Genomic DNA, 24,021 nt, shown 5'->3' with positions numbered 1-24,021 from the left:
TTGGTTTGAAGGTTTTAGGGTAGATGCCCAGTAATGGTATAACTGGGTCTGTTGGTATTTCTATAGCCAGCTTTTTCAGGAGTCTCCATATTGCTTTCCAAAGTGCTTGTACCATCCTGCATTCCCACCAACAGTGAATGAGTGTCCCTGCTTCTCCACATCCTCGCCAGCAGAAAAAAAATCGACACATAGTCTCACTCATCTGCAACACCTAACCTGAATCTGACCAAGATTCCTTACATACCCAGCAAGCACCTCATGGACTAGACAATAAGATGGATGGAAGGGCGGGGAGGGAATCAAAAGGTGGAAAACAGTAATCCGGACCCAAACAGCAATGGTACCATAAAATTCTACTTCCTAAAAGACAGACCAAATGGCTGAACCTTCACTAGACCCTTACAGGAAACACCTGAACCACAAGACACTGGAGAGGGTAGGATCAAAACTGACCTAAATCTCCTACATCTTCCCTCCCTCCCTCTCCCCCTCTCCCCTCTATCTCTCTCCTCTCTAACTCTTCTATATTAGTTATCTTTTTCCTCAATTTCTTAGTGGACACTGACCTGTAACCCCCACTTCCAGCTTGGGCCTACCATCCACAATGAGCTTTTGATCAGAGAAACCTACAAGGTTTCCCAAAACAATGACAGACATCTATCAGAGTACTTGATGACCCACCAAAGGCCAGTGGTAAGACCCTATTGCTGAAGACTCCATACGCAGCTGACGTGTAAAATGGAATGACATGGCTGGAAGCTAGGAGAGAGTCAGTCCCCAGATAGTCAGCATGTCTAGTGCCAGAAGGCGCTACATAGGCAACTGGGGGAAATGACCAAGATCTGTCCAAGCAACACATTGTTTAACCTAATTAGCAACAAATAACCGGATGTGATGCCCACACAAGTGCAATAGTGGTACACAGCCATGGTGAGGAATCACTTGCTCATGATTTGGCTAACTGATCCACTCAGTGGTACTAGACCCATAGCTGGAGCTGGGAAACAAGTCAGAACCATACCCAAACACAAGCCCACTCTACAATATCAAGCTACCATCAATCACGGGGTATAAGAGGGCCTAAACCTACCAAACTGTCTATCAAAAAAGTAAGTGTTATCTCAATTTTCTGGGTGCTAACTTACTCTCCGTTGGAGAATCTGCTTCTCTTTTCCAGATAGATGCAGATCCTAAGAGAGCTGCCCCAACATACCTCAAAAGGGGCCCAACTGAAACTAAGGACAACTGGCGAAATAAGCAAGGGTGATGTTTTCCTGTGAACCGGATACCAGCACAAAGGGGAAGGAGATCAACGCAGAGAAAAATCAACTCCTACCAAATCAGAGCGCCAGAGCCTCAGAGGCCCCCAACACCTCAGCACTGAAGCAGACCAAAAATGAACCCAACATGGCTCAGGGAAATTTTGCGGAAGAGGGGGCGGAAAGAATGTCAGAGTCACATGTTGGGTCATGATTTGCAGAGACATTTATCATACCAATAACTGGGGGCTAACTCCACAATGAACGACCCATTTTCATTAACAAGGAGGGTCTAATGGGAGGGGGTAGATCACAGATGAGCCTAAATAATGGTACCAAACTGCCTGTATTTACTGAAAAGAAAACTAATAAATTAAATTAAAAAAATAATGTTTAAAAGCAATTTTCATATTTCAAAAAGGTGTTTTTTAAATATTCCATTGTCTTATTTATTTGAGATAGATAAAGAATGAATGTACACACCAGGGTCTCTAGGCACTGCAAAGAAACTTCACAAATGCACCACCTTGTGCATCTGTCTTTACATGGGTATTGGGGAATGAAACCTGGGTCCTTTGGCTTTCCTGGCAAGCACCTTAACTACTAAGCAATCTCTCTAGCTGTAAGAAAATTATAAGAGAAAAGCAAAAGAGAACACTGGATTTGATCTCTACAGACAGACTGTTTATTGAGAGAAACAGGGAGAGGCAGAAACCTTCCCATGGGATGGAGGCTGAAGCACTGGGCCAGGGTGGGGTACAAGCTTATAAGGAGGATCCTAAGAAAAACAGACTGGATCAGCTACAGGTCTAAGAAAGAAGATACGGAACTATACTTATTTGTGTCTTTACTCAGAACAAGCTTTTTTAGCAAAATTGTCTAGGGAGGATATCCCACCAGATGGTTTCTGTTCCCTCAAGGTTTTCTGAGCTCAGGGAACTTTATCAATCAGGAACAGAGAGCCTGTCATGGCCACATGCCTCTGAGGTTCCTTTATTACCTACTGGTCTTAGGAATACTTATTAAGTCTTTAGTTCCCGCTAGTTTTCAGGGAAGGCTATAAACCCTTCACCAGCCCTCAGAAAAGGTGTTTTATTTTCAGTTTTGCATATAAATTTCATCCCAAATAGATGACTTCAATATATTACAACTGCCTGTAATCCCAGAATGTGGGAAACAGAAGCAGAATCCTTTGGGTAAACTGGTTAGTTAGTTTGCTGAACTGGCAAGCACTGAGCGCCTGTGAGAAACCTTGCCTTCAGTAAAGGAGGACAATGATGGAGCAAGACAGCCGATAGCAACCTTGACCTCCATAGGCACACATGCACCCACACACATGTGTGTGCATGCAAATGCACATACATACATGTATGCACACCACACACACACATACACAACAAAAAATTAAAGAGAATTATCATATGATCCAACAAATCCACTTCTGAATACTGCCAAAGAAAATAAAATCAGTAAATTAAAGACATAAACACTTGAATGTTCACGTGATTCTTCACAATAGCCAAAATTTCCAACCAGTCCAAGTGTCCATCCACAGACGATGGACTGAAGAATGACTATGAGGGACAAGGGTATGGAGGAAATAGGGTGATGTTGACCAAGGGATGCACACTTTTAGCTGTGATATGAACTAGTTTAGGAATCTAGTATAAAGCCTGGCTTGGGATGGATGTGCTCATTAGTTGGATTGTGATCAATGTACATAATGTATACCAAATCATTACACTGCATACCTTGAATGTAAAAAAAAACATCTATAATTCATCTGGTACAATAAGGATTCTGAGTCCTTGCTGAGGACAAGCTAAATGAATGTATGTGTTCCCTTTAATCATTTCTTTCCTGTAAACAGAAGTTTATTTGATGGGGAATTTGCCTTTTGGACACAAGCTTTCATGATTTGTTCATATCATGACATTCTGAGTAAGGGTTCACTTCAAGGTCCAGAGCAGCAGTTTCTTCCTTCTCCATGAATATACTTGTTACTACAGTATCTTGTGTTTCCTTCTTGGGTACATTTTTTCAGGTCATGAAAGAACTATAAATCATAAATTCCAGGAATCAAAAAGCTGACTTCAGGGAAAAGATGGATAAATTCAGAACCACTGTTTCAGAGAAATCAATCCATCATTGCCATTTCACCCATTCAACAAGTTTTCACACATTGAAAATACATTCTCACCTTAACAAAATAGTCATTAAGGGTGGTAATAAGGAGTAAAAATGGTAACATCAGTGATGATAGGAGCTGAATTTTTGTAAAAGCTATTATTTTAAGCACTTCACTTCTATTAACCTTCATGAAAAATGCAACCCTCAAAACAAAATAGGTGCTATCTTTACAAATGAAGAGCCTGGGTTTGCAGGAAGGTTAAAAAACTTGCCCAAGGAAATTGAATGAACTCATATATACACTACACAATAGTATTGCTCCACTTTGCCCTCTTATTTTCAAAATCCAATTTTGTAGAGCTGTCATTGCAGGCAGCCTCTGGAGAGCCATTCCTGTAGGCACCTTTGCTGACCTCCCTCTGAAACTCAAAGACACATGCCAAACAGAAAAGCACATCCCTGCTGCCGACAGGGAACTCAAAGCATAAGTACAGACAGAAGTGAAAATGTGAGAAAAGCAAATTAATATTAGAGTACAGTTGTCTATTCTGTATCTGCAAGGGACTAGGTCCAGGAGTCAAGGCAAATACCCAGATCCATGGTGCTCAAATCCTTCCCATAAAATGATGTAATATTTGCAAATTATCTAGGTACATTCCCCTATGAACATTAACTCATCATTATGCAATTAAGTAAATACTGTATACAACTGCATCACTTATATTGTACAGCTGTTTCCTCCAAAGAAACACTCCCTCCAGGAGGGAGGCTCATAAGACTCAGGAAGCTAATAAACTTACAAGGCTCAGGAAGTTCATGAAAATTCCAGGCTCAGGAAGCTTAGTTACCATCTTCACAAACCCCATCTCACTGACTGTAGAAATGTAATCCATTGCTGTGAACTAAGAATCTCTGGGGAAGCTGTCCGCAGGTTGAGCAGGGAGTTCCAGTTTGTTCATGAGCAATCATCCAGCCTGGAGTGGGATTTTCAGTGACACAGCTGCCTTTGAGACACCTACAACCCAGCAATAAACCCTTAGCCATGCTCTCATAAGTACCCCAATAAACTCACTGGTTTAACAATAGTTAAACTTGTCTTATGTAAGTAACTTTTCACCCATGCTCCTGTTAGGAACCCAAAATCCCATTGGTTCACCAAACTAGGCTTGAGTGAACTTATTTACTTGGCACTCTGCCTAGAATGAATAGATGCTTATTCACACCTCCCCAGGGAAATTCATACAACAGCTTACAAAATTAATGACAAGAAAATATCTGTACATAGTAAAAATAAAATATGTTTAAGTATTTTGAAATGGACATGTTTGAACTCATGAGTGTAAGACAAACAGATTGAGTCAGCCCACTGAATTTTCTTTTACTTATTAAGCAGAGAGGGATGGAGAAAAGGAAAGAGAGAAAAAGAGAGAACGTAGGCATACCAGAGCCTCCTGCCACTGCAAATGAACTCCATATACATGTACTACTTTGTGCATCTGAATTTCACATGGGTACTTCAGAATAGAACTCAGGCTATCAGGCTTTGTAAATCTAGCAGCTTTCACAACTGAGCAATCTCTCCAGCCCTGTATTTTATTTTTAACCCACTAGATGGAAAAAACCTTCACAAGGCACATCACATCAATCACTAGTGAGAATGCTTGGAAATGAGGAATTTCATACAGGTAGAAATATAAATTATGAAGACTTCATGTAGTTAATTTTGAAGTATCTATCAAACTGTCAAATGAACACTTAATTGCACCAACAATTCCAGTTCTTGAGGATTTATACTAAAGAGGTATTTGTATGTTTGCACAAAACATATGTACTATTATAAAAATCTGCTGGAAAGGTAGAGAATATAAACTATGGTTCATTCACATAGGATGTAATACCTCGTACTTATTGGAATAATGAGAAAGACATAAGTACAGGCAGGAAAAGAATTCCAAAGAGTTTTAGAAATACATTTTAAAAGGATTTCTTTGCGGAGGCTGTGATGAATGTGCATGCCAGAATCTAACCCTTGATAAGAGGTGTTTTCTGGAAAGATAAGTGAGAATGGGAACAGAGAAGTATTCACTAATTGTTTTGTATTTTCTCACTTTTTAAACTTTGTACAATAAATATATTAATTTATTCTACGATTAATAATTAGAAGTATTATAGTATGTACCAAGGACAAATGTATGTAGCAAGGAGGCAGATACATATTCTAAGTTAAAAAAGAAAATACAATTAAAAGAGAGTGTAATTACAAGAGACGTAACTGCAAGTTTTTTAAAGGAAAAGTACTCACAGTTGTCTCCAGAGCCTGTCATGTTGCAAGCATTCAGTAAAAGAATTATGTAAGTAAGCAAAACTTGTGGAGGGGATGATAAAGGAACAATGCTAAACGTAAAGTCAAGCTAAAAGGGTAATTAACAAAGTTTATCATATAAAAGCAAAAACAAAAATGTAATAACACGGCTGGGAGAATGGATCAGTGGAAGGAGTATTTTCCTAGCATGCATGAGGCCCTGAGTTCAATGCCGAATAGCACAAAAACAAAACGAAATAAAGCAAAAACAAACACCATGCCAGATTCTGTCCAAGGGAAAAATGATGAATAAGAAGATACATCAATCAACATTACCCTTTCCTTAAAAGCCACAGGAGTGAAAACCCTGAGGACATGAGCAGCTGTGACACGAATGCTGTTTCTCTCACCCTCCCGCTAACCAACTGCCCAAGCCTGACTTCCCCAGCTTTGGCTCCCCACTGCAGAACTCATCCAGTTCCACCAGGAAATGGGACCTGCCTCTGAAACCAGTTCTTCACCCCATTTTGTGAGCGGGTTGTTTGACTTTTTATTGTTTAGGTTTTTGAGTTCTTTGTAGATTCTAGAAATTAGGCCTCAGTCAGTTACATATTCAGCAAATATTTTCTCCCATTCTGTGAATAATCTATTGTCTTTGCTTATTGGGTGCACAACAATCAAATCCAAATGGATCAAAGACCTCAATATAAGACCAGAAACTCAGTTGTTACTAATGGAAGAAAAAATAGGAGGAACTTTCCAGGATATAGGAGTGGGAAAAGACTTACTGAACAAAACCCCAGTAGCACAGGATCTTAAATAATCACTCAACCACTAGGATCACATGAAGCTAAAAAGTTTCTTCACAGACAAACATACAATAAAAATATATTTTGAAGAACTCAAATCAGAATAGTATTTAAAAAGTCACTGAATGGAAAAATTGTTTATATGTAAAAGGACAGGTTTAGAATTTAGCCACACACACACACACACACACACACACACACACACACACACACACTATTTCAAAGTAATTTTTCTGTCCTGGGAGAAATAGGCACACAACTATGTTTCATATACTTAGGCTGAATTTTTCTATGTATAGCAAATGTTCTTCAAGAACCAGATTTAAATTAAAATTTCAATAGCTCATAGAACAGAATAGAATAGAATTAATATTAATGTGGTAAAGTGTGCCTAAAACACGGAAGTAAAGTTGATTCATAATAGGTTAGAATCAATGTAAGCATGTCAATTATGACAAGATCAAGTAGGATGTTTTTATGGTATAGCTAATTTAAATAACCAAAGTCATACATCTACTATATGCCAGGTGAAATATGAGATATTCTGAACTGTACATGTACAAAGCCTCAGTCAGATAAAGTGTGCTCTTGAGAGAATAAAATAAAAGAACTCATCAAAACAGAATGGATTCACTAATGTTAAATCAGTTGAAAAGCTATTTAAATTATATTCAAGCTCTCTTATTTTTCAATCACTGCTTTTAGAAGGCAAGAACTCTCTCACCATATGCCTGTGGTCTGAAAGCACATACCATGAAGGCTGTTCTCAGACTTGCAAAATTTACAAAGATTTTGTGACTTCCTGACTCACCCAGAGCTGTGAATAGAACTATTTATTTCAAGGCATTTCAGCACCAGTTCTGATACCAGCAGAATACATTAATCAGTGTAAATGGACATGAAAGTGATTTGATTATATTTCTGAACCTGAAAATGCAAAATCTTGAAATGATGCAAGGTTTTCTTTAAAAATTTAGAACAACGGTCTTCTTCACTAAACCTCTCTCCCAGGCAATATCCAACAGAGCCGTCTTCATCATATTCCATCCCTTGGACACCTCGTTTATCTCCCAGCATCAATGACCACTCTAGCTTAAATGTTTATTTCTCTCCTCTTGTCTGTTATTCTTTTGTTTTCTTAGAATGTGAGTAAGAACTCTGAACTTATTTCTTGTTTTTATTTTTTCTTTCTTGTATGGTTTTTCTGAAGTATTTGTGTTTTCATTAGTGTCAGTGAAATATGACTTTCCAGATCAGAATTCTTAAACTTTGTTCACTGAAACTCCTTTTCGCTTGAGAAATTTTAAATGAGCCTGGATAGCTGAGTATATTATATACGCTCTCTCTCCCTCTCTCTCTCTCTCTCTCTCTCTCTCTCTCTCTCTATATATATATATATATATATATATATATATATATATATATATATATCTGATATTTAATGATAACAGACCTCTCTTCTGAGCACCAGTCCTCACTGATCCAAGTAGAATGACTTATCCTTAGGCTTGTCCCAACCGAACTCACTTTCGTACATTGAAACCTGCTCCTTCTAAATGCTCTCCATTTATTAATGGCTTCATAACCCACACAGAAAATGAAAGAGAAACTTAATGGTCATCCCAATATCTTTTCTATCTCTCAGCATTATTCTAATATGATATAATTTCTAATTTTTCATGATGTTCAGAAGCCATTCCTATTCTACGCCTAGATTGCTGCCTGCAGTCACATTTTTTTCACTGTTTCTTTTGTAAACTACTTTAACAGATGCATAAATGGTCTCTACGCTTCCAGTTTCACACATCCCAAGCTACCTTTTACTGATATGCCAGAGATATGTCTGCAAAATACAAATTCACCATGTCATTTCCCTTCTTGAATCACTGCAATGGCTTGCTATATATAAATCCAGATTCTGTAGGTTAACATTTAAAGCTCTCCATGATCTATCCTCACCAAATTTTCCCATCCTCAACCACTCACAGATTTTTTTCTGTGCTCCTTCCAGTTACAACCACTCTTTGAATACACTGTACTCTTTTTAACCAAGACTTTTATAGATGCAGTTCTCTTGTCTGGAAACCTTCTCCACATATTTCAGAGCAGTTCCAACATCAGCTTTCTGGGAATACATTCTTGATTTTCCCACTTTGAATCAAGATTTTTTTCTCTCCACTCATTCCTATCTATTTTCTATTGTATTTCTATTGTATTGTATTGTATTGTATTGTGTTGTGTTGTGTTGTGTTGTGTTGTGTTGTGTTGTGTTGCGTTGTGTTGCGTTGCGTTGCGTTGTATTGTATTTTTGAGACAGGGTCTCATTTAGTTCAGGCTGTCCTCAAACTTGCTATGTAGCTGGCCTTGAACTTCTGGTTTTCCTGCCTCCACCTTCCAAGAACTTGGATTGCAGGAAGTTTTCAAAGGGGTTCTTAACTTCTGCATTATTCATAATGTGAACAAGATGCACATCCTTCTGGGATGAAAGAAAGAGTGAAATGGAGAGGTTAGAATAAAGTGCTGACATATTTCTTAGCTGGTGGGATTGCCTCCATTATTTCATTACACACAAAATCAGAGAGAGAAAGCAACACAGAGAAATTCTGCTTTCAGAGTATTCAGTTTTAGAGTGGATGATATATAACTAGATGAAAAGAGGTAATTTCTCTAAATTTGTGATAATTTTCCACAGCAGGTGATGCTGGACTATATTTGGAGATATGTTTAATTTCACAATTTACTTATAGTGATTCTAATAATACAGATCAGAGAAGCTACTACAATATAAAGGATGGCTCTTTACAAGAAAGAAGTGTGTCCACATTATGAATAATGTAGAGGTTAGGAACCCCACTGAAAACTCTTAGACTACAGTAGGACATCATAAAGGAAATCCAACCAAGACTGAGGGCTCATAATGGGCTTTGTTGAGAATGATGGATGAATTGAGACCTAAAATGTAACAGAGGACAAGGAACTGACTTGGTAGGTAAGTGAAAGAGAAATAAAATTCGGAGCATTCCAATGAGGGAACAGTAGACATTCTGTCCTGACTGCACATCTCATCAAGTACAACAGTGTGGCTGGAGTAGAAAGAGGGATGGTAAGCCAGTGTTGAGGTTATAATGATTACTAGTGGCAATCATGATGGTTCTTCTAAACCTATTTGAGGATGTGCCTCTCTATCCTTTTTCAGTGAAATGTCATCATGGGGTTTTAGATCAAAGAGACTAATTTGAAATGAGAAAAGTTCTCTGGCTCTGGCATGAAGAAGATGCTTAAGTAGATATGGATGAATGCAAGAAGATGCTATAGCAATGAAGTGATGATGAATCTTGGGACTATGGAGGTATGGTGGTTTGAATGTGAAATGTTTCCCATAGCTTCATGTTTGTGCAACGAAGCCTCATACTCGGTTGGTAGAGCCTTTGTGATGTAGAGCCTTGCTGGAGGAGGTGTGTCACTGGGGACAGACTTTGATAGTTATTAGTTCAGACCTATTGGGTGTTCACAAGCTCAGATCATTTTTTGTTGTATGAAGATGTAAGACTGTTGTCTACTACTCTATGCTTTCTCTACATAATGAAACTTCTCCTCAAAACTGTAAACCAGAAATAAACTTCAACTCCCCCATCCCACTGCCAGGCTGCTTCTGGTCAGGAGTTTTGTTTCAGCAACAAGAATATAACAACAATAGAAAGTAACACTGGAGACAGGGAAAAGGGAATATCAGTTTGGGGTTCAAAATTGGCAGGAACTTGTGGTGGACTGGTGGGGAATGAAATAAAGAAATGTATCAAGAATGATGATGCAGTTCTGACTATCTGATGCATAGTGGAGTATACTGTGAGACCCAAAAGAATGGAAGCAGATGAAGCCTGACAGTGAAACATCTAGAAGTTGGTTCTAAACATACTGACATACTAATGCAAAACTGTCAATTAAACAGATGGGACTATGGGTCTGGAGAACAGACAACAGGGCAAGAGAGAATGCTGGGTTCAATTGAATTCCAGCTGCTTCTGTTGTTCAGATGTGCATCTCATATGCTGTCTGTTTTTGTTACATCCCTCTTATGTAGTTGTGTCCTTTTGCTTATTTCCCTTATTTATCTCACTGGTGAGCCACTAATGTTTTCCTTCTGCATTGTTGGTTCATTTGTTGTTGTGCCTAACTGCTCATTTACTTTCAGGATGCATCTCTCTGTGTGCTTATTTGTGTCAAAGGAAAAACAACCCTAGCCTTTTTGGTTCAGGCAGCTTTCACTGTCCCTTCAAGTCACTTCCTGCTGCTAATATCCAGAGCAGCTCAATCAAGGCCTTTCCTCCATATTACATTTGCTTTAGGAACACCTTTCACATTCATGCTCTCTCTACATTCATAGGCACTTTAGAAAAACCTTTCTTTTAACTATTTAATGGGCTGAGGTAAGAGGTAATCAGCTCAGTAATTTAATTTCACTTAGTGAATCCAGAATAGTTCAAAGGGCCCTTTTCTCTGTCCATTCATGCTCCATTGCTCCTGAAATCCAATGCTCTGAGGAATATATCTCCCTTGGTTTTACTTCTTCCTTGCAGGAGAAAAAATGATTCTAAGAGCTAAAAATTTTGGTGTGTATGGGATTGTGACAAGTCCAACATTAATACTGAGTTTCACTTTGCTGTCCATTCAGAAATACTTATTTTCAGGTTTAAAAATAGCTGAACAACAGATAGTTTTCAAGATTATATAAGTTAATGGTTCCTAATCCTGAAGGTATATCATAAACACCTACAAAGAATTAAAATTTTATCAATGTGAGAAGACCTCAGTCCTAGGCTAAGGAACGTGTTTGTTCATTTTAAGTTTAAAAAGTTGATCCCCAATCCAGACATAGGAAATAATAGTAACCAAGGAATAGTGTAAGTGTAATAAGTGTTAAATAAGCCAACCAGGGAGCTGGGAGGGTAAGAATTGTGCAATGACTTCTGAAGCTGAAGAGAAACATTCCAAACCCCAGGAACACAAAGTGGGACCACAGATTATCTAGGCACTGATGGGTTTATCTATTCTAATTGCTAACTGATTCAGGTATGGAAAAACCAGCAGCCTGAAGGAGCGGCATTGTTGATGTTAGTGGAGCATTTGCATTTACTGAGTTAAGAGGGTAGAGCTGAGTAGAAACAGAAAATTCTATGTACAGAAAGTGTCCTGAAGCTCAAAGATAGAGGCAACTGAGCAGAAAGGTGGTTATAGCCCCCACAACGATTATGCAGCTGATTTCTACCAACACAGGCCAATAGAGACTAAATGCTTTCTCTCTTTTTTATTGGTATTTGTTTTAAGCTTCTCTGCTATTATTATGCATCTTGTGTCTCTATCCTTATTTTTCATAAGGAAAATGAGGGCAAACATTTTGGAAATGAAGCCACGAGACTACCTTTAAACTATTTTAAATGTAGTTCCTAGAGCTAAAACTTGACTGTATTACCAAAATGTCAAAAATAATCCTATCTGAATTTATACACTGAAATAGAAAGTGCATATCTCCTTTAAGAGTCCTCAACATTGTTATAAAACAGCATTGTACTCAAATTTAAGAATATTTTCTGGAAAAAAAAATGATAAGATAAACTGGAAAGTCATAAAAATGGATACATATGCTTTTAAAGACATTTCAATTTCCAAAACTTTCTGCACTTTTCAAGGTTCTTTACAAGTAAAATATTCTGACATTGCTATTTAGCATCATAAAGAGAACATAAATTGCAGAGACATTGCAAATCACTGTAAACAAAATCATGAGAATTCTCTTCTCTTGAATTTTTATACTTCCTCATGCCAGCCAACTTGGTCTCTTTATAAATGAACCAGTATATTCCTGTCAATTGCCTGTCCTGAGCACCACTGGTTAGGGTAATATTATGGGCCACTGAAAGGGAAAATGCAAACCTGAGTTTGGCTTATACAAGCATTGATTTGCTGTTTATTAATGGAGGAATGGTTTGAAAGGGCTTGTTTTCCTTTTACTTGCCAAGAAACTGAGCTGAAACATGGCCAACACTCTCTTTGCTTAAGACAATTGAACCCAATCCCTCAGGGTTATACAGATGTAGTTTCATTCTGAAGATGGTGACATAGGCTCATGAGGCTGTGTTGAATCCATTCTTTCTCTCTGTGCTACTATGCAGTGGCATGGGAGTATGCAGGCCTGAGAGGAGGGTTGAAGTGAACCTCCTGAGAAATCTATCATTCCTAAATACTGAACAGAGGAAAACATATGGACAAGAGGTCCATCTTTTGCCCCCAGGAAACTGATTTACAAAATTAGAAGTATGTGGAGATGAGCAGGGCTGCTGCGGACATGGAAGGGAAGATAAAATGGAGAGAGTCATAGTTTCATGACAGCTCATCTGTCAAAATCTTCAGTGCAAAGGAAAAACATAAAGCTCCGGATTGTGGTTGCTGTTTCTGTAGCCAAAGAGCCCTGTGATGTTAACTGGAGAAAGAGAGATTGCTGAGGGACATCAACACAAGGAAGGGAAGTAATGCTACTGAGCTCTGAGGTCCTGGAATGGCTGACTGCTGGCCTCTGCATTGAGAAACATAGATGCAAGAAATCAGAAACGGATGCTAAAATGAACATTGGCATACACTGAGCACCCCATGAATGTGTAGTACCAAAATAAAGTGCTGAGAGACAGAAGGCAGGGATGGGAACCCCATGGGATAGGTGTTGCATTTTAAGAGAAACAAGACATTTCCTGTAAAAGGTCAGACAGGGAATATTTTAGAATTTTCAGGCCATATTGTTTCCATTGCAAATGCTCAATTCAACCACATTAACATGAATTCAGCCATAGAAAACATGTAAGATACAAAGCATGACTGCATTGTTGCGCTGGTTTGAATCAGATATCCCCCATAAATTCATATGTTTTCAATGTGTGGTTTCCAGCTGGTGGCCATTTGGGAGATGGGGCTTTGCTGGAGGAGGTGTGTTACTACTGATAGGCTTTGGGGTTTTATAGCCCAGCTTCCCTTGCCAGAGTTCATCTCTTCTTGCTGCTGCTTTCCATCCGTTGTGGCAAGATTGTGATGTCAAGCCTTTGCTCTACCATCTTGCCCCTACCATCATGAGGCTTTCCCAAAAACTGTAAGCCAAAATAAATACTTTCCTCCCATCAGCTGCTCTTAGTTGGGTGCTTTGTCCCAGCCACACAACCGTAACTTCAATCAAAAATTTTTATGAACACTGAAATTTAAATTTGATATTATTTTCATATGTCATGAAATATTATCATTCTTTTTTTGGAGCTTTTAATAATAGATAATAGGCCACAGTTTACTGATTTTTATTATATTAGAAGTCAGACTTGAAAAATAACCCACTGGGTGCTGGAGAGATGGCTCAGTAATTACATGTGCTTCCCACACAAGCACAAGGGCCAGGGGTGGGGCTGCCACTATCTAGGATTGATTTCCCCAACACCCACATGGTCACACAGGTATATAATCCCAGTCATGTGAGGAGCAAAGACTGGAGAATCACTGAGACTTCTGGTAAGACATGTTGTCTCAAGAAAATCAGACAGATGACCAATAGAGGAGAACACTTGACATTTTCTCCTGGCCTCTACAAACATGCACAGGGCACTGCATGTATATACATGTGTATAAACAACACACACATTTATACAAGCACACACGATATCATACATCCTGTGCACATACAAAACAAAAAGGAAAGAAAGAATGAGAGAGAGAAAGAGAGAAATGGAGAAAGGAAAAGAGAATAAATAACCTCTGACTTCATTTTTTACTAGCTTAGAGCTAAGCTCCTATGTCAGGACTGGCTCAAGATATCATGCAGCTATAATACTTCTTCTAAAGTCGCATAAAATATGCTGCTTTCATTGACTTTGTATGACATTGTTCACTTAATTATGAGTTAACAGTGACCTACAGAGTGACCTCAGGAGTATCTTTAGGCGTTAATTTCTCCATTTGTAATTGAAGATGCTAATTACTGTCATTTCTTTCTCTCCTGGGGATTTCTCTAAAATTAATTACTGGTCATTCATATTAATGCTATAAATGCACTAAGAAACTTAACAGTGATTGTTTTGTAAGTCTGCTTTAAGATTTACAATTACAAAATATTTTTTATTTATTTATCAGGTGAGAGAGAATGGGCATGACTGGGCCTGTAGCCTCTGCAAATGAATTCCAGACACATGCACCACCTTATAGAGCTAATACATGTAGATTCTGGGGAGTCAAATCTGGGTCCTTTGGCTTTGCTGGAAAACACCTTTACTGCTAAGCTATCTCTCCAGCCCAAGATCTCTAATTCTTTTTAAAGGGCATAAAACAAATTGTCACTTTTTGAAACATTTACATTTCCTTAGATAATAACCACTCAGTAAATATAAATGGCTGCTAATACCTTTACATATTTATGTCTTTTCTTCCTATAATTAGAACTTTTCAGAAACCCCTGTACTTTCCATCTTGATCTGCACTCAGCATTCCCTTTAAGTACACTTGAACTTTCCCATTCTTTCAAGAAAAGTGGCTCTACCAGACTGAATGGTCTCCTTAAGTCTCTCCTTCACTCTAGCCAAGTAAATGACCTAGTGCCAAATTCTAGCCAAGATCTCCTTAACATCATTTTCTCTCTCTCAACTATGAAATTTTGGTATCTGCCTCACGAGTCTCACTGTGTTTGTAGTCACAGATAAAAGGCAGATAGATCTCTTGTGAAAAAGGGACTTGGTGTTCTGTTCCTCTCCTCTGCTTAGTTCCTGGTTCTTTGCATTGATTGCTCCATGTTGCATGTTCAGTGTACTCATCTCATTTTTAAAATAATTTATAAATACCTTTCATCTTTGAAAGTCAGTAAAAGACCCTTAGTCTCCTCTTCAACCATGCAATCATGCCCCATCTGTGACATTAGGGGACAGAAATCAAGCTTCTAGAAAGAATGCTGTGTGCTGCCCTTCTAGGCCTATCCACCTCAACCTGTTGCTCAACGTTTTACTCCTACCACTCTTCAGAAATGCTGCGGAAAAAAAAATTTAGTAACTTAGCCATTCAATCCAACCAATGAGCTCCAATTTGGAATTTTCTGCAAACAGTGAAGGGACATGGTTTAAATTTTCTATATGAATGAACAATTCTTTCTGAACTACTGAATTCAACCACTATAAACATTCAGTAGGATTTCACATTAAGTACTGTAACAAACTATATTTGTGATGGGAAAACTGAAAATATTCAAGATATTTTTAAAGATTAACACTACCAGCTGCCATTTTAGGCCCCATAAAACTATAATAATTAACAGAGTGGTGTAGGTGCAGGAATGCACTGCTTCAGATCTCAGCCTTCTGACCATCCTGTCAACAACTCCCTCAGTTTTGAATTCCTCTACCAGACTTGTCTTTGTAAAATTCCTCTATTTCAGTAGCTCATAATCTCTCATTCCTTCATCTCCTCTCTTTTCTTCTATCCATTCCAAATATTGTTTTGATACTATAACAATCTACATAATCCTCTGGGAAAGCTTAACGTTTCCATACTTCATCTCAATTCTGTAATAAGGCACTAGTCAGCCTTCCCTCCTCTCTTTGACCTCTCCTCAAATATTCAAAGAGTTCTTACATTCTATTTCACTTCAAAAAACAGGAGTCCAATCCCAAGCATCCTCCTGTTTTTCTAGTTTACCCATTTCTTATGTGGGTCATTTCATATACTCTCTTCTTACAGCACCATTTCCCACATTTTAAATGCTCAGAACTCTAGCTAATAGCTTAAACCCCCACCCTCCACTTGACTCCCAGCTCACATAGCTCATAGCCCACCTGATATCTTCACTGTTCTTTCTCACAGGTAGATTAACATTAGAGTTCCTAGGTAGAATGGAGAATGGTCAGGTAAGTTTGAGTTTCAGATATGAAGTTCAAATTTAAATAGGAGTGCTATAGTTTTAGTCATAGTGTTTGTCAATTCTAGTTAAACTTAGCATGTAACAAAGGGACTTTGATTTTTCTTGTCATCATTCAACCAATTCTCTTCTCTGCATTCCTCATTTTCCTAATTTTAGTGGGTACCTCTACACTATACCCAATTTTTCAAGCTACAAACCCAAAAGAATAAGACTAAATTTTCCTTTCTTTCCTCACCTCTCACATTGATTTGTTCAGCAATTTGATCTTCTCTTCAACCCCAGAAGGCTAGGTTTATCGTCAGTTCTTCAAATGAACCTCAAATACAGCCCCTCTTCCCCATTCACAGTGCCATCACGATCTCTCCTAAGTTAATTCCATGAACTTAACATTTGTCCACATTTTACTTTGTCCTCTCATAACCTATTCTCCACAGAGCAGCTAGGGAAATTGGCTTAGTAACCAATACAAAGGCCTGTCAGTCAGTAAGGAAGATCCTAATAAATGATGCTATCAATTCACCTGCCCTAAATCCTTCAATGACTTCTAACTGTACTTCAAATAAAGTGAAGCTATTCACCATAACCTTGAGCCTCTAACCGCTGCTCCACACTCACCTTCTCCTCTCTCCCATCTGTTTCTGTCCTCTGTCCTGCTGGCTTCCTTCAGTTCCCAAGATCACCCAGGGTTCTTTACAGTTCATCACCTTCACAGGTATGACTGTCCCTTCAATGAACATTCACCTTACAGCACCTCTTCCTACTCTTCGGCTCCCCCTCAAGTTATCCTTAGATATTCAGATTAAATGCCATAGTATCAGAAAAGTCCTTGGCAAAATACCATCTACATAGATTTCCAACAGCTCTACTGTTCTTTCAAACCCTTACTCATGTCCTTTTTCATTTTATACTACTTCCATTACATCATGTAGCATGATTTATTTTAATTCTAATTTATATTTACCCCACAAGATAATGAATGTCTTCATTTACAAGACAACAGAATATTCCTGTGTTAAATACTATTCATAAACAATGCCTGGGAAATTGGTGCTCTCTCAGTGAACAGCAGGCCAATGAGTGACACTGCCACATCCATAAGGAAAATGTCTCTAGCCAACTCAACAAGTTATTTCAACTGTCTATGCAATAAATCACAAAATGTTGCCCTGGGTTCTTGAGAATACAGGCTTAAATACTTTAATTTCTCTGAATATGCACATGCTTGCAAAATACCTTTCTGCCTGGACCTATCAGTCTGATCACAAGCATTCATTGATTCAAACTTCTTTTCACTTCTTTGAAGTCTTCTCTGCTGACTCAGGATGGGGCTTCTTATTTTTACCCCACCCTGGTCCTGTCAACAGAGTCCTAGTAACAGCTGATGCTTACTAAGGACTTTCTTTAGGCCATTAGTTGCAATGAGTTTATTTCACACATTTTAATCTTCCATTCAACTCCAGAAGTTTACAGTATTGCTATCTCCATGTCAGCAAGAAATAAGTTAAGATTAAAGATTATAAAGAATGTATCAGTTCCCCCACAGTTTAAGAGCTAGTGTATGAAAGACTGCTCAGTACAATTAGATTGGTAGATGGGGGCTGCAGACAATGACCTCAAGCATCTTTCCACAAGATCTTGCCAAGTACTTGACAAATTTTACTTCCTATTTTTAAATATTTTCTTACATTTAATTTTCTATTCAACTGTGAGCTCTTCATAGGCAAGCTAGTATCAAAATCATCTTTGTAAACCTATCTACATGCTAATGATTAAATAATTTTAAGTCCCTGAATATTCACATGCATTAATGGATAGTCTGCAAACTACTTGTTTACATAAGGCTTTAAAAATGAAGATTCTAGGAATTTGAAAATGTATCAGTGATTTACTGCTCACAGTATATTTCAAATAACAAGCAGTTCAGTATATCAGCACATTAATTTTTAAAAAGCTATTTTTAGCATTCTTAATAAGCAATTAGGTTTATAAATAAACATTAGCAAATACAAGTGCCTTAAGAGAGCCTGATGATGAAGTTTTGGTAGTCATTAAGCTTTTCACATCTCTTATGGCATATACAAATATGTTACAATCTCTTGATGTGCTCTTCATAATTCATCACTGGCACTCCCGCCACCAGATGGAGTTGGAGGTTATTTAAATGGTGTTTCTCTAGAAGCACACAAAGAAAAGGGTCCTTTGGGCAAATGATTTTTCTTTGCTCTTCATATCACTTTCCTACCACTCTGATATCAATACACACACACACACACACACACACACACACACACACACACACACACCTAAACTATTTTGTTTCGTTTGTTGTTGTTTTGAGATGGAGTCTCACTCTTGCTCAGACTGACCTGGGCATCACTCTAAGCTCAGGCTAGCCTCAAACTCATGGCAATTCTCCTACCTCAGCATCCCATGTGCTGTGATTAAAGGTGTGTGCCACCACTCACAGATCTATTTTACTTTGTACTCTGTGGGTTCAGGCATAAAGACTGTCATTAAAAGCAACAATGTAGAACACAAATAAGTAGAGCCGAGGAACACACTAAGCTTCTGCCATGGAAGGACTTGATTGATTTTGCTTATTATTCAATACTTAGCAAAAATAGGACATAAACTTACATAGGGCATGTGAGCTTTGATGAGGCCGAATGGAATGAGGAAAAAAGAAATCATGAATTTAACTTACTATAATGAGGCCAGGACTAGCTAGATTTGCTACTTTTAAATTTAAGATCAACTTTCAGTGTAAGTATATTAGAAATTGTATAGCAGTGGGCGTGGTGGTGCATGCCTTTAATCCCAGCACTCAGAAGGCAGAGGTAGGAGGATTGCCATGACTTCGAGGCCACCCTGAGAATATAGAGTACAGAGTGAATTCCATGTCAGCCTGGGCTAGAGTGAGATGCTACCTTGAAAAACCCATGCTAGATGAGAATGTTGGAGGTGCAAAGCTTGTTTGTCCTGCTCATGGTTATATTCCACATACAGATAATTTCATGCTCTCAACAGATACTCACAGGAGGAATGTTGAATGGAAAGAGGGAATGCAGGAAGACAAGCAGCAAGGGCAAAAAATAAGAGAAAGGGAAAAGGCAAAAAGTGAAAAGTGCTAGAGCATGGTGCCTAGGAAGTAAAACTTCAGTAGATAGAAAAAACATGGGGAAGAAGACAATAAATACTTCTTTCACCCATCACTCAATATTTCTAACAAGATCACTGTCATGTATTACATATTTAAGCATGTACTCTCACCCAATTTTGGACATGAAAGTGCTTCTAAATTGTGTCCCAAATAGTAGTATGATAATAAAAATATACATATATGAACTTATTTGGAAATCACTGTGAACATATATGATTTTTTAATGCAGTCATTTAGTAGTTTAGTAAAAGTACTCTGAATTTTTAAGCTTATAATACCTATACAAATTTCAACCAAACATTCTACAATGTATTTACACAACCATTGCTGATGGATGGTGAAAATCAGCTCCTAATATCATCATAAACACAGAGAATTATATTCAAGAAATATTTATCCCTTTAATTTGGATTTTGCACTCATTAGCAAAATTAGAATGTTTTCATATTTTATTTTTATGTTTAATGTTCCTTGCACATTTTTCTTTTTTATGTATTTTATTCTCATTTACTTGAAAGAGAGAGAGAGAAAGATGCAGAGAGAGTAAGAGGGAGGGAGAGAAAGGGCATGCCAGGGCCTTCAGTAAGTGCACCCCCTTGTGTATCTGGCTTACGTGGGTCCTAGGGAATTGAACCTGGGTCCTTTGGCTTTGCAAACAAGCACCTTCACCACTAAGCCATATATCTAGCCCTCTTGACACATTTTTATAGTGCATGTTTCTCTTCTTGACTTCTAAGAGTTTTTTTTTTTGGGGGGTGTGGATATGTTTTTAGATTAAGGCTATTAATCTTTACTATTATATATGTTTTAAACAGTATCTTCAGCGTCCTTTTTGATTGTTGAAATATGTCTCTATAAAGTTCCAGAGTAGAAGTTTCACTCAAGATTTAGTGACAGAAATATTTTCATTTTATCTTTTTACTAGTTGTTTTAATTTTATGGGCAAGTGACTCATTTTTCTTTCCTGTTAGTATTGCTGCTGTAAAGTTCCATGAAGGCTCTTTAACCAGCAATGGGTTAGAAAAGTAGCCTGCTATGAGGGAATCCATTCTATATCTCAACCTAATCCTTTGATTGCACTAATTTTTATGTTCTTATTTTAATTTAATTAAAATGTATTCACTTATATTTCTGTGTTTATTTCACTGGGTGGAATATGATAAAATATACATATGTTAATTTCCCAATCTAACTTTATTAATTTGGGAAATTCACAAATGCTTGGGAGCTGTGTATGGCTAGTATGAATAATGCTTCTATGAACATTAGTATGTATTCTTTGTTTTCATGTTTGTGTGCGTTTAGATGCACGTATGTATGCAGGTGCGTAGAAACTTACATATGGGTGGATACGCAAGCATGTGCACAGGCATGTGGAAACCAGAAGACCACTGTGTGTGCCATTCTTTCAGCACTGCCCACCCTTGTTTGAGCCAGTCTCTCGTTGACCTAGAATAGCCAAGTAGGCTAGGCTGGCTGGCCAGCAGGACCCTGGAATCCTCTCATCTCTGCCTTCCCATCAATGTGATTACAAGTGTGTACCACCATGCTTGGATTTTTTTTTTTTTTAACATCGGTCCTGGGGATAAAACTCTGGTTACCATGCTTACATGGCAAGCACTGTGCCAACTGATCTACCTCCAAGAACCCATATGTACATATTTCATGTAAACATATATTACTAGGACCAAAATGGTAGACTATATTTCTAATGCTATTTTAAAATTTTAAGGGACTATCAAGCCAATGAGCATACACTATGTTTAATGCATGAGAAACTTTCAACTTCTCTACATCTTTAATACTTGTTACTGTGTTTTATTTTTTTTTTAGCTATGTTTATGCATGTTACATGCTTAACTTGCATTTCCTAACAACTAATATTGTTGAGAATCTTTTCATTTGCATAGTGGCTTATTGTATATCATTTTTAAGAAATGTCTGTTCAGATATATTGCCCATTTCAAGATTTTCTTTTCATTGTTTGTCTTTAAGTACATCATGTGATTGTATGTGTATAAATATATATATATATATATATATATATATATATATTATATATATATATATATATATATATATATATATATATATAAAACTTGCCAGTATTTTCTGTTATAGCATAGGTTGTCTTTCTACCTTCTTGATGGTGAACTTTTATAGCTTAAAATTCTTAGTTTTCATGCAGCTGAACTGTTTTCCTTCTATCATTTGTGTGTTTAATGACATGTCTTTAAAAAATTGCCTAATCTAAGTTCATGACTTTATATGTCTTTGTTTTATCTAAGATAAGTTTATCTTCATTTTGGATCTCCCATTTATATCTATGCTACATTTTGGATCAATGTTTTGGATCAATGTTTTGACCCCATTTCAAACAAAAGGAACACAGGCAAGGAGAGGCTAAGTAAAGTTCTCAGCAGGTCACAGCAAAGTCATGTGTCAGCAATGACAACAACAGAGTGTGTATCCTGACTCATAAATGTTTTGCTACTGTTATATTGCAATGGGTTCTTTATTTTCCTTTTGTTAGAAAGATTTAAATTGATAAATTACATACATTTTGTTTGTTAATTATCAGTGTGTAGTAAACATAATGGAAAATATCTAAGGAAGATATCACCATTGTTTTATTAGGTTTCTGTTATGCAAAAAGGTGTTGTGAAGACAAAAAAAAAAAAACTTTCCAAAAGAAATACCAAAATTTACATACTGTAAATACGCAATCTCTATGCTGGAAATGTATTGTACTTTTACAATTAATCCACTGCCTCTTCTAATTGAAATAATAAGAAATAACAACTCCACACATTTCCTTTCTTCAGTCCGCAAGATCTATATTCATGGACTTTAGTAACTATATTGTATTCAGTAAAAATTGACTTCAAAATGTAATCATCTTCAAGTTAGATAATGTGTAAGAAATTTCATCAAAATAGATCTACTCTCTTGGTGGCTCTGTAAAGTAGGATTTCAGTCAGTTACTTTCCATTTCACACAAAGGCCTAGGGAAACCCAAAAGGCCAATAACTGTGTTAAGTAACATTAACATAGACCTAAAGCATTGTTCTAGCCAGAACTATATAAAACAGATTTCTTAATATCCAGTGCTATATTATACTCACCATTTATCACTGACTCATTTAACTCAGCCATCATTAATGATTAAAATCAATTCAAATTCATAAAGAACTATGTTATCCATTATGAAAATGAATTCACTACATTAGAGAGATTTCAGAACAATTTATTAAATAGAGCTTGCAATTCTGTAATTGATTTAAAAAAAACAAAACCACAATGTTATTTAGGTAACTATGGTTATATATTTTCTAACTCCATTCAGCTACTATTTTATCATACATAAAATTTCATACAATTTGTTCTAAAAGAAGATAAGTTAACAGAGAGCAAATTGCCAATATGCCCATTACTGCTGACCCAGTTTGCCTTTCATTTGTGCTACATGCTTCTGTCAACTAAAAATGTCTGTCTACTAAAAATGGCTACCAACGCCTTTACAACAGCACCATGGATATGTCCTCTTAGAATCTTACAGTGCCTTTTATTAAGTTAACTTGAGACTTTGTAATAAATCTCATTCTAAAGTACTATTTTTAAAAAATATATTGTTTTATTTTTATTCATTTGAGAGAGAGAGAGAGAAAGGAGAGAAGGGAGAGAGAATGTACATGCCAGGGCCTCTAGCCACTTCAAACAAACTCCAGATGCATGTGCCATCTTGTACATCTGGCTTAAGTGGGTCCTGGGAAATCAAACCTAGGTACTTTGGCTTTGTAGGTAAGTGACTTAACCATTAAGCTATCTCTCCAGACTCTATTATTTTTTAATTTCTAATAGGAACACTTTCTGCTTTCCAGAGTCTAAACTAATCTGTACAATTTTTCTAAGATGAAAGGGTCATTTAAATTCAGAAAAAGTTGATATTTTAGACTTAGTTTTCTTTCTGGTAGCACAAAGAACCCTCTACCAGCAGCAGAATCAAAAATTCTGGCATGGGCTGGAGAGATAGCTTAGCAGTTAAGGCACTTTCCTGAAAAGCCTAAGGACCAAGGTTTGATTCCCTAGGACCCATGTAAGCCAGATGCACAAGATGGCGCATACATGTAGAGTTCATTTGCAGTGATTGTAGGCCCCGGAACACCCGTTCTCCCTCTCTCACTCTCTCTCTCTCTTTCTCCCTCCCTCCCTCATAAGTAAATAAATATTTTTAAAACTTCAGGGCATGCCATTAGCTACATAGCATTCATTGGTGAATGGTGGGGAAAACTCCCCAGAAAGCTGTCCTGAACATACCAGCATTTTATCTGTCTCCAGTAAGAAGCATACACATGGCTTGTACCACTCCAATTTCTCAGAATAAGAGCTAAAAACAGATTCCACCAAAAGTTGCCTAACATCTTCCCAGG

General features: G+C 37.4%; 1 protein-coding gene across 1 annotated transcript in view; it reads right to left on the bottom strand.

The window, feature by feature from the left end:
• Gpr158 (G protein-coupled receptor 158) overlaps positions 1 to 24,021 on the bottom strand; it is a 344,357-nt gene that overhangs the window by 117,527 nt on the left and 202,809 nt on the right. The gene's annotated exons all lie outside the window — the stretch shown is intronic.

Source organism: Jaculus jaculus, chromosome 5 (genome assembly GCF_020740685.1).
Source record: "Jaculus jaculus isolate mJacJac1 chromosome 5, mJacJac1.mat.Y.cur, whole genome shotgun sequence".
Taxonomy (NCBI): Eukaryota; Metazoa; Chordata; class Mammalia; order Rodentia; family Dipodidae; genus Jaculus; species Jaculus jaculus.
This window is presented reverse-complemented; position numbering and strand designations above follow the sequence as displayed.